The sequence below is a fragment of the Echinops telfairi genome, unplaced genomic scaffold, assembly GCF_000313985.2.
Source record: "Echinops telfairi isolate 266 unplaced genomic scaffold, ASM31398v2 ScPeMD7_7468;HRSCAF=8506_0, whole genome shotgun sequence".
Taxonomy (NCBI): Eukaryota; Metazoa; Chordata; class Mammalia; order Afrosoricida; family Tenrecidae; genus Echinops; species Echinops telfairi.
The window spans coordinates 29,556,051-29,567,523 of NW_022111369.1; the positions used below are offsets into that span (position 1 = coordinate 29,556,051).

General features: G+C 48.0%; 1 protein-coding gene across 2 annotated transcripts in view; it reads right to left on the minus strand.

The window, feature by feature from the left end:
• Window positions 1-10,996, minus strand: part of HERC3 (HECT and RLD domain containing E3 ubiquitin protein ligase 3) — a 108,799-nt gene extending 97,803 nt beyond the window's left edge. Inside the window, exons 1-2 of one of the 2 annotated variants that reach the window (XR_006679509.1) lie at window positions 10,935-10,996; window positions 8,248-8,308 (exon numbers count right to left, since the gene is read on the minus strand). The gene's annotated coding sequence lies outside the window, so the exon portion shown is untranslated. The remainder of the gene's footprint in view (window positions 1-8,247; window positions 8,309-10,934) is intronic. The other variant, XM_004703258.4, reaches the window with a different exon arrangement.
• Window positions 10,997-11,473: the final 477 nt, after the last annotated feature.

The following is an 11,473-nucleotide window of genomic DNA, read 5'->3' on the forward strand; positions in this document are numbered from 1 at the left end:
AGTCAGAAGTGGCTTGGTGGCAGTGGGTTGTTGGACTTCTAACTTAAAGTGCCATTCCCCCCTCTTAAGAACCAGTATTCCAGGTTTTACAGGCCAAAGAGGAGACTGGACAGAAACAGGGCAAACAGCTAAAGGTGGTTTACCTAATGTGCTGCAGCAGCTCTGCACCAACGAAACACAGAGGACTCTAATAGTGCAACGTCTTGTTTTGAATTAGAGCACCGGGTGGGACACTTCAGAGTGGAATTTATTAACCAGACTACAGCAGAAAACGTCATTCACTTCTACGAACCATGATACAGTGGGGGGAAAGGCCCCCAAATTCAAATATCCTTCATAGAGACAGCTTTTTAAAGTCCTAACCTGGACAGAGAGAAACCATCAAGATAGAGGAAAACATCAACACGAGCACAGAACCCTAAAAGGCCACGCTCGCTGCCGTGGAACTAACTGCTCCCACTCAGGGCCACCCTGGAGAGGACAGAGCAGCACTGCCCCTGTGGCTGTCCATGGCTGCGAATCTTCATGAGAGCAGAGAGCCTCCTCTTTCTTCCAGAGCAACTGCTGACCTCATGGAGTCTGACGAATAACGCAGTCGACTAATTATGAGACCAACAGGGACCCTGTAGGACAGAATAGGATTGCTCTGTGGGTTTCTAAGACTTTAAATCTTCATGGCTCATGCCCCAGAGATCTCCAGGCCCTTTTCTCGGGTAACAAAGTCCATCCCCCTCTTGAGTAGAGGCCAGAAAACATCACCTCTAAGTCATAACATATGCTCCAGGCCAAGGGAATTGGATAATGCCAGACATAATGATTGGTCCAGGGACAGGGTCACACTCCCAACTGCTTCAGAGTCCTTGCCCAGGACATGCCACAGAGCTGTGAAGGAAAATTGCCTTTGTCTCTGAAGGATGACTGAGCCTGGAGGAAGCTACCTTTCCTGACATCTGGAAGATACGTACAAAAGACGATAAAGCCACCTTCCAAAGAGAAGCACAGACAAGACAGAATGAGGTCCAGGGATGCTGACTGAGCCCTGCACCCTCTCTTAGCTGGGGCCAACACCATGATCTTCAATCTTTCTTATCATCTACATGTTCTATTTTCATTTATCTGTTTATGTTTGTATATGCTTGTATAAAAGTATGATAAAAACCTCCTGACTGATAATATTAATGGTTAAAATAACAATAGCAGGTAACACTAAGTTTAGGAGCCCTCGTGCTACAGTGGGCTAAGCACTTAACTGTTAGCCACAAGGTTGGTGGTCCAAATCCTGCAACTACTCGAAAGGCGAGGCTGTCTGCTCCTATAAACATTTACAGCCTTGGAAATCCTAAAGAGAAGCTCTACTCTGGCCAACAGGCTCACTGTGAGTCAGAATCAACTCAGTAGCCATAGGTTTGGTTTGGTTTGGTTTGAAGACTAAATTTGAGCTTACTTTGGATCTGGCACGTCCGTGTGTTTCACAAACGCTAACTTATTCCATCTAAAACAGACTTACTCCTGCAAGACAATTTTGACTCATAGCAACCCTCTAGGACAGACTAGAAATACTCCTTAGGGTTTCTGAGACTACACATTCTTACAGAAGTAAACAGCCTCATCTTTCTCCCATGCCCAATGCCTAGCCCACAGGGCTCTTCTGCAGGCAGAGAAAGTAAAATGAAAGGGTAGGGGCAAAACAGAAGAAAGTGAGCTGCAGAGTGATGAAGCAAGTTAACCAAATCACACAGCTGGATAGTTGCGGAACTGGTATTGAAACCCAGAGTACATCTCTGAGACCATTAATGCCACAATAAGGAGCTTTGAAAATGGGACAGCCAAAGGGTCAGAACTCCCCAATCTGTCTGAGGCACTTTCCAGGGAGCAAGGACATCCGATCTATCAATCTGAACATTTGGCCTACTTAGTAACCATTTCCCAACAGTGAAGATGGGTTGACCAGATGGCAGTGCACAAGTCATCCAATGCACTTAGTCACTAGCCTTGTGAAATCTACCATGCTTAACAAAACCCCAACCAAACCCACTGCCACTGTGTCAATTCCAACTGACAGTCATCCTATATAGTTTCCTAAGACTGTAAATCTTTGAGCACAGATAGCCTCATCTCTCTCCTGTAAAGTGGCTGGAGGACTTGAACCACCGACCTTGTGGTTAGCAGCAGTGGTGAGGTGAAATCACTTGGAATGGCTCTTTCTATTCAAGTCTCTGTATCTCCCACCAAATGATTGGGTGGGACTATGCAAATAGGTGTGTGAAACATTAATAGAGGGGACAGGTCAGGTTTAGTTGCCATTCTAAAGAACAGAGAGAATTCCTAGGACTTTCTCAAAGAGGAAGAAAAATGAGGTTTTCTACTCTCATAAAGATTTACAGTGTGGGTGTGATGAAATCTATGTATGTGGCCCTTCTAGCCTAATTCCTTATGCAAGGTAATTCTAGACTCATGCCTATGACTACAATCTCATTTTGGAAGGCATTCTCTACTACACTAATGGACAGGATTAGGGAAGCATTAAATAGAAAGATGGAGCCCTGGCAGAACTCAATGGGCTGCTAACTGCAAGGTCAGCAGTTCGAAATCACCAGTTGCTCTGAGGGAGGAAGATGGGACTATCTACTTCTGTAAAGAGTTCATCTCAGAAGCTCACAGGGACAGTTCTACTCTATCTCATAAGGTAGCTACGAGATGGCATTGACTCCATAGCAGTGAGTTTATCCAGGAAAAAGGGCCACTGGTGAGGGACCAGGTTGGAAATCCCTAAGTGAAGAGGCAGGAACAACAGAAACCATGCCTTACCAAGACCGGAGGCTGAAGCATGGGGACCATGAGACAAAGCAGTAAAGCAGTACAAACACTCTGGCAATGAGGCAAAGTAGTGGCCGGGCTTCCCGACCCACAGAAGCAGAAGCCAAGGGACCACATGGGGAAGAGGCTGAAGACTAGAGAGAGGCTTGACTGCTGGCTGAAAAGAGGTGTTGCTGTGAACCAATGACTCTCTTGAATTTTTTTTGATCCTGGTTTTGGCAACCTGTTAACTTCCCTAACAAACTCCCTTCTTAGTCAAGTGAAGCCATGCTACTAGACGTGCTCTTATTCTCAGTTACTGTGCCAAGAATAAACATTTAATATTTTCTGGAAGAAAAAAAAACTCCCTTCATTGTGAGTTCAGTGTGGTCAATGCAATGGACTACTGAACCTAGCAGAGAAGTAGAGTGGGAGGAAGCTGTGGGAGGAAGCCTTGAGGTTTGAAGAGGAAGAAAGAAGAGGATGGAGAGTGGAGGCCTCTCTGACTTCTGCCTCGTGGCAGTTGTCCTTGGGCTGCTATGGAGATAGATTCTCCTCCTTTGTCTAGCCAAAGGAGGTCAGATGTGGACCCTGGGCTGTTTTAACAGCTACCCAAAATCTAACCCACAAGGCTAAGAGTTTTTTATGCTTAACAAGCAACCTTGGATAACTTGGGTTCCAAGGTAAATCCTACCACAGGGAAAGAACATGGTGACCAGCTAACCAAAGCAGTCAAGCTTTCTTGGCTTCTGAACCTCTAATTATTAATCTGGCATTCTGGATATATCAGCTCCTTGTAAATACCTTTAGCATGAGTCAGCCCTTGCGAGTCAGCTGAACTCTAGAGTCTCTGGCCAAACTCTTTCTGGAATTCAAAAAGATGATATAATTGGGCAATCCTGAGTAGGCAGGCTAAGGCATAGCCTCATCCCCAATTAGCAAGTAGAAACCATTCAGGAAAAAGAGAAGAAGGGCTGCTTTTAAAATTCAAAAAGTCTCCCCACTCAAGTCACACTAATGGTATTTTCAAGTAGTCAGTTAAAACCTGCTTTCTAAAGGGCAGGTAATTAAATAGCAAGCACAGATAAGACACATCTCTAAGAATGGAATATCAGTGCCTGCTTGAGAACCAGTCTAGGTCATTCTGACTGTCTGCTAAAACTACAGCGGGAGGCAACAGTTTTTAGGGGAGAGAGTTGGTGCAGTAAGAAAGAAAAAAAAACCCAAACCAAATTCACTGCCATCAAGACAATGGCAACTCATAGCAACCCTATAGGGCAGGGTAGAACTGCCCCTTTGAGTTTTTGAGACTTTAACTCTTTACGGGAGTAAAAATCCCTGTCTTTATCCTGAATTGAAGAAAGGACAGTCATTAATACAGCTTTCATTTAAAAGTACACTCTTGGAAGGAGGAAGAAAGGAAGGAAGAAAAAACATTCTGGTCATACCCCTAAATCTGGCAGTTCTGGCTTCAACAAGTTCAATAATATTTGGCATCATTAGGCACTTTGATCCCCCAGGCTCTCACTCGTTTCCCCTCACTCACGGTCCACCCCTTTACTCCTGGGAGAGCAGACTGATTCCCCTTCGAAGCATAGTTAAGAGAGCCCCTGTAGAAGGTCACAGGACTGCAGTGCAGCTCCCTCTGGCTCAGCACCTTTGTCAGCCACCTTAGCTGTCCCATAAAGAGTTACAATCTTGGGAATTATGACTCGATGGCAGTGGGTCTGGTTTACTTCCCACCACAAAACAAAAGGATGGGTGTCTCCTCCCTGTTGTACCTGGCACTTTCCCCAGTCCTTGCCCCCTCCTAACTCTTGATAAAAGATTCTGGATCATCCATCATAGCCCAGCTGGCATATGGTAATCAGTTCCCAGTAAACACTACAGTCAATGTTAGGTTTGCATCCAGCAACTAGCCCAAACACTGGTGCTTTCAGCCCACCCAGAAGTATCACATAAAAAGAGCATGGCAATCCATTTCTGGAAAGATTGCAGCCAAGGTTGTGCTAACACAGGAGTTGATTCCATACATTGGAATCAACTTGACGGCAAGGGGTTTGGTGTTTATTGGTTTACAGGCACTGTTAAGGAGCTCTGGGGGCACTGTGGGTTAGGTGTTAGGCTGCTCACCACAAGGTTACAGATTCACACCCACCAGATGTTCCATGAGAGAAAGATGAGGTTTTCTACTCCCTTAAAGAAATCTACTCAAGCATTCCCTCAATGCAGGAACACTTTGTTCTATTAACCTGGCATTCCATGATGTTCACCTTCCCGACACGGTCGCTGAAGACAAAGCGGGTTCATAAGCAAATGTGGCGAAGAAAGCTGATGTTGCCCGGCTATTGAAAGATATAGCGTCTGAGGTCTTAAAGGCTTGAAGGTAAACAAGCAGCCATCTAGCTCAGAAGCAACAAAGCCCACATGGAAGAAAGACACTAGCCTGTGTGATCATGGTGTCAATAGGATCAGATATCAGGTTTCAAAGAACAAAAAATCCTATCATTGTGAATGAGGGGGAGTGTTGAGTGGGGACCCAAGGCCCATCTGTAGGCAACTGGACATTCCCTTACAGAAGGGTCACAGGGAGGAGACGAGCCAGTCAGGGTGCGGTATAGCATCGATGAAACATACAACTTTCCTCCAGTTCTTCAATGCTTCCTCCCCCACCACCATCATGATCCCAATTCTACCTTACAGAGCATGTACACTGGTACAGATCAGAGCTGGAGACACAGGGAATGCAGGACAGTAAACCCCTCAGGACCAAAAATGAGAGTAGTGATACCAGGAGGGAAAGGGGAAGGTGGAGGAGTAAGGGGGAACCGATCACAAGGATCTACATATACCCCCCTCCCTGGGGGATGAACAATAGAAAAGTGGGTGAAGGGAGATATCGGACAGTGTAAGACATGAAATAATAATAATAACTTATAAATTATGAAGGGTTTAGGAGGGAGGGAGGAAAGGGGAGGGAAGGGGGGGAAACGAGGAGCTGATACCAAGGATTCAAGTAGAAAGAAAACGTTTTGAAAATGATGATGGCAACAAATGTACCAATGTGCTTGACACAATGGATGGATGTATGGATTGCGATAAGAGCTGTATGAGCCCCCAATAGAATGATTAAAAAATAAATCTCTTTAGGGAGGCCCTGAGTCAGAATGTTTTAAGTCACTGTTAGGCCCACCCCAATTGCTCTTCAGTGAGTCCCCAGCAGGCAGGAAAGCTCTGCAAAGAGGCAGGGCCTCTAATCTCCCTTCCTTTTACTGTCAGTGTTAGGGACGCTCTACCAAACCTGCACAACAAGACAAAAGCAGCTCGTCATCATCTGTCATAACCTTCACAAAGGGGACGTGGGATGGCTAGAGAAAGGTTGTTGCCTATATTTCCTTTTAACATCTAGGAAGAACAAGATGAATTGGGTTAATCTTGTCTAACCAGTCCTTCTAGTAAACCAAAGCTTAGCAGCAAGCTACAATTCCAAAACTGTTCCATTTACAATCAGACTACATACATAGCCATCTAAGAGCTGAGCCTTGGACCTCTGCTTAAATGCCACTGAAACCTAAGTAGTACTCAGGCACGACTTTTAATCTCAGTTAAAAGAGATACAACTGTCTTTCAAAGGAGTTGAGAAGCCATGAGTTGCAGGGATAATGAAGATTTGAAATGTGGCACTTGACACGAGAAACGGAAATTTTAATTGTACGTTCTTTTAATTCATGTGAGTCTTCACATGACTACTTCACATGACTACTGTTGCTAGGTGCTGTCGAGTTGGTTCTGACTCACAGCGACACTGTGTACAAGGGAATGAAACATGGCCTGCTCCTGTACCAGCTTCACAGCAATTCCTATGTTTGACCCCATCAATGCAGCTGCTATGTCAATCGAGCTTATCCAGGGTCTTCCTCTTTTTCACTGACCCACTACTTTACCAAGCGTGATATCCTTCTCCGGGGCCTGGTCTCCCCCCATAACCTGTCCAAAGTACATGGGATGAAGCCCCGTCATCCTTGCCTCCAAAGAGCAGTCTGGCCATACTTCTTCCAAGACAGGTTTGTCAGTTCTTTTGGCAGTCCGTGGTATTTTTGATATTTAACACTAGGGGCTATCTATCATGTGGCTAGGAGCTATCTTACTGTCTGTCCTCTAGCCTGCACCCTGGCAGTCCAAACCCACCCAACAGCAAACCCAGCCCTGTGCTTTCGTACTGGTTCCAGCAAAGCAAACCCTGTGTAGCAGTTCTACTCTCTAACACATGGGGTCGCCGTGATTCAACACAGACTCGACTGCCAGGGCTTTGGCTTTGATTGGTGCAGAAGGCAGGAAGATACAGGAACGGACAAAGCAAAGAAGTAGGAAAAGTGGGGATTTTAGGGGATTGCAACTAATGCCGCAACTTGGTCGCAACTAAAAATGTTATCTTGAAAGCCTGAGCGAAGTGGGTTGTAGGAGAGCCCAGTCCCTGGAGAAGGATGTCATGCTTGGTCCAGCAGAGGGTCAACCAAAAAGAGGTAGGTCCTCCACAAGGTGGACTGACACCGTGGCTGCAACACTGGGCTCAAACGTAAGAACCATTGTGAGGATGGTGCAGGACGGGGTGGTGTTTTGTTCTTGTGTATACCGTGGTCACTGTGAGTCAGAACAGACTGGGTGGCACCTAACAAGGACAATCCACTCAGCTACAGGAAAGACGGCTTCCTTTCTGTCTTTGCAATCCTATGAGTGGACTTCCTGTGATGAATCACACACTGGTTAATGCTTTTTTGGTTAATGTTCGGTGCTGTCGGGTTGGTTACCACCCATAGTGACCTATGCACAACACAAAGAAAAACTGCACAGTCCCGAACCATCCTCACAATTGTTCCCATGCCTGAGCCCATTGTTGCAGACACTGTGTAAATCCACCTTGTTGAGGGCCTTCCTCTTTTTCATTGCCTCTCCAATTAACCAAGCATGATGTCCTTCCGCAGGGTCTGGTCTCTCCTGACAGCATGTCCAAAGCCTTGCCATTCTTGCTTCTAAGGAGCCCTCTAGTAGTGCTTCTTCCAAGACCCTTCTCTTTTTGTATTTGTAGAGAGGTTTTCTAGGTTGGGAGTAAATTCTGTTTTTGTAATTTTTTTCCCAACACCTCTGGGCGAGAGGCTTACAGTCTTAACCTCATTTTAATGGACGCTGAGACCTCAACGGTCCTCTGGGAAGTAAGAAGTCCTTGAAGCAGAGACCAGAAACCAGGTCTCCTACCTCCTGGGTTCATCTTGTTCTCCACACTACATCAACATAGAGCAAGGGATTAAAACTTGTTAAGGTCCCTCTCTAGACCGATAAACGAGTCTGAGTACTTCACATATATTAACATGTTTAATCCTCTTATAAATTCTGTGAGATACTATCTCCATTTACAAAATGAGGAACCAGGTTCAGAGAAATTAAGTAACTCACCAAAGATCACACACTTGGCATCGGGAATAGATGTCAGACCCTTCCACCTCACCTGATAGACCTGAAAGTTACAGAAATAAGAATTAATGTTACCACACAAATCTTCAAAGTGCTTTAATGGGATTGAAAATAAATGGACAAAAGCCCATTTCTGAACCTAGGAATACTTTCACGTTATTCAAAGTTTAGTAGTCTCTCAAACACTGTATCTCAAGAGTGGAGTTAAATACCAATAAAATAATCTCCAGCCACTTACACAGATGTCGCCTCTAAAAGTGGATCATAGGCATGTATCCAAACCCACTGCCACCTAGCCAATTTTGAGAGGAGCACTGTTCCATCTGTATAGGAGGAGAGACTCCGCTTTCTTCTTCCGAATAGGTGGGTTTGAACCTATGCTTACCACACAGCACCATCAGGACTCTTGACAAACCAATAAACTCACCAAACTGCCTGCCATTGAGGAGATGGAGCTCACAGTGACCCTATAGGACAGGGTAGAATGCCCCTGTGGGTTTCTGAGAAGCAGAAGCAGAAGCTTTACAGAAACAGAAAACTTCATCTTTCTCCCCCAAAGCAGAGGGGCTGCTGGTTTCGATCTGCTGACTTTGCAGTTAGCAGCACAGAAGCATTAGGACACCAGGGCTCCTATTCCAACTCCTAAAACTATAGAAAATCTGCAAAAACCAAACTCACTGCCATCGAATCATTCTGACTCCTAGCAACGTTGTAAGGCACAGTAGAATTGCCCTTGTGAGTGACCCTGACTGAATTGTTACACTAGTAGGAAGCCCCTCTTTCTTCTGAGGAGCTGCGGGCACTTTCAGACTGCTGACTTAGTAGGCCAGTGCTTCAGCCACTACACCACCAAGAAAAAGCCCAGAATAATTTAATGAGATAGTCATCACACCTCCATTTTTACTATCATGTGTGAAAATCCCTTCAATTTGGAGAAGATGGCTCTTGTGTCCAAAACTAAAGCAAAACTTTGTCTCCAGTAAGGTTATTCTCGTTAGATACACCTCAAAAAATTTTGGTTATGCAAATCTGAAGAAAGTTAAATTTGCTCCTTAGAAGGAAAAGCTACAGTCAATGGCTTCAATCACTGGGAGCATTTTGGAAACCCTGCTTCTCTGTGTAAAAAAATAATAAATCAACTACTTACTGAAAAAGTAGAATTAGATAGTAGTCACCCATGCTTTTTTTTCCCTCAAAGGCCAGACAGTGATGTGGAATGCGGGATGCGTCTCTCTTGCTTTTAAACCGAGAGTTAAATATATCACTCCCTCCTTCTGATCTAGAATACCACCACCCCCGCCCCCAAGAAAGAAAGGACAAAAGGAAAAAGCTTCACAGAAATCCGCCTACTAAAACATGACACCTTCTTTCTCGCTCTCTCCAGAGTCACTGTGCTTTTGAAAAGCTGTTAATCCTCATTTTATTTAACCTTTTCCCTCCCCAGTCTAGAGGTATAAATCGATTCAGTCGTCAAATCATCAAACAGAAGGTTGTATAGAAATATCCTTTATGGGAAGGGGCAGGCCAGACATACAAACACGAAGTGAGGGCTTGAACCGCATTCTATGTGTACCCACTGCAAGCAGAATCGTTGAGGGCCTAGCTATTCATTTATGACGCCTCCTACTAGGGCTGATTTTAACAGGCAGGGTGAAAGAGTAAGACAGCAGACAGAAACAAGGATTCACCAAAAAGCCAAGTTCAAATCCACAGTCCCTGGAGTGCAACTGCATCCACGCACAGTTGCCTTAGGCGCTGTCTCTACAGCACTCCCTGGCTGGTGCGTTTTTCTGGTTACACACGCTCATCTGACTAGTGGTCCTCCTTTGCCCACTCTACACATTTACAAATGACTCCAAGTCCCACCTGGCCCCAGGATGTCCAAGACGTCCGCGCCGGTCCACGCACTTACATGCGTGCAGGCGCGCGTGCGGACACACACACACACACACACACACACACACACACACACACACAGCCTCGCCCACCACCACCACCCGGACCCCGCCCCGAAGGCGGATCGGAGAGCAGGGCTCGGCCTCCGCCAGGTGGGTGGTGCCGGGCGCCGCAGCTCCACCGGAGCTGTCATCGCGGTCGCCGCGAAGCTTCCCGGTCGCGCCGAGGCCTTGGTCCTGGCGCCCGACAACGCGCGTGGCCATTTCGTAGGGAAACGAAGGTGTCACTTCGCGGTTCCTCGCGGACCCCGAAATTTACATGGGAGCCGGCGAGGAGGAAGGGGAGGGTCCCCTCTGGACTCTTTCCGTCGCAATCCCTTCAGGTCTGCAGGCAGGCTAGTCGGGACGTGGGACGCGCCCACATTTTCGGATTGCTTCCGGCCTCTCCCCGCACCCGGGCTCCTTTTGGAAACGGAGCGAGCTGCCCCCGGAACGCCAGGCAGGCGGGCGAACGCGAGGCCCGAGGGGCGCCCCGGCGCGCCCAGTCCCGGCGCAGTCCTGCCGCCCGCGCCCCTGGCGCAGCGTGCGGAGCCGCGCCCTGAGCGCCACCCCACCCACAGTCCACGCGACCTGACCCAAGGGGTCGCCAAAGCTCGCCGCCGCTCCCCTCCGGGAGCCGCGCACTGACAGCCGTGCCCCGCAGAACGCGGCAGCCGCGCGGCTGCAGCAACGCCATCGCCTTCCCCCTGGAACCTCGTTCCCCGCTCTACGCACCCCGGCCGCGGCCGCGCCGCCGAACCGACGCCCGGGATCCCGGCTGTGACCGCCCCAGCGGACCGACCAGGGGCTTCTCCGCTTTCGGCGTCACAATAATAAGGAAGTTTCTCCGCAAGCTTGCGGGCGGCGGAATAAGCGGCCTGAGTGATTTCCCAGTCCGCCAATGAGCGCCAGTCTCGCGCTGGCCCGGACCAATGGAGACGGGGACGGGGCGGGCCGGAGGCGGGGCGACGGGATCCGCGGGCGAGGGCCGTGGAGAGGCCCAGGCGCTGGCGGGCGGCGGGGGCGGTGCGACTTGACCGGGACTCGCGGCCCCGCGAGAGGGCCGGTGACTGGAGCGCGTGGCAGTCGCGAGGGGACGGAGGAGAGCAGAGCATCCGCGCCGGAATAAGAATGCTTTTCACGGGCAGGAAAGCAGGTGGCACGGTTCAGTGGCTGGTTTCTCAGGTTCCTAAGTCTGGTTCTTCATTTGTCTGCAGAGGTGGCCAGAGCCTCCAGCCGAGGATGGGATGCTCGAGGGTGACGATTAAGAGAGG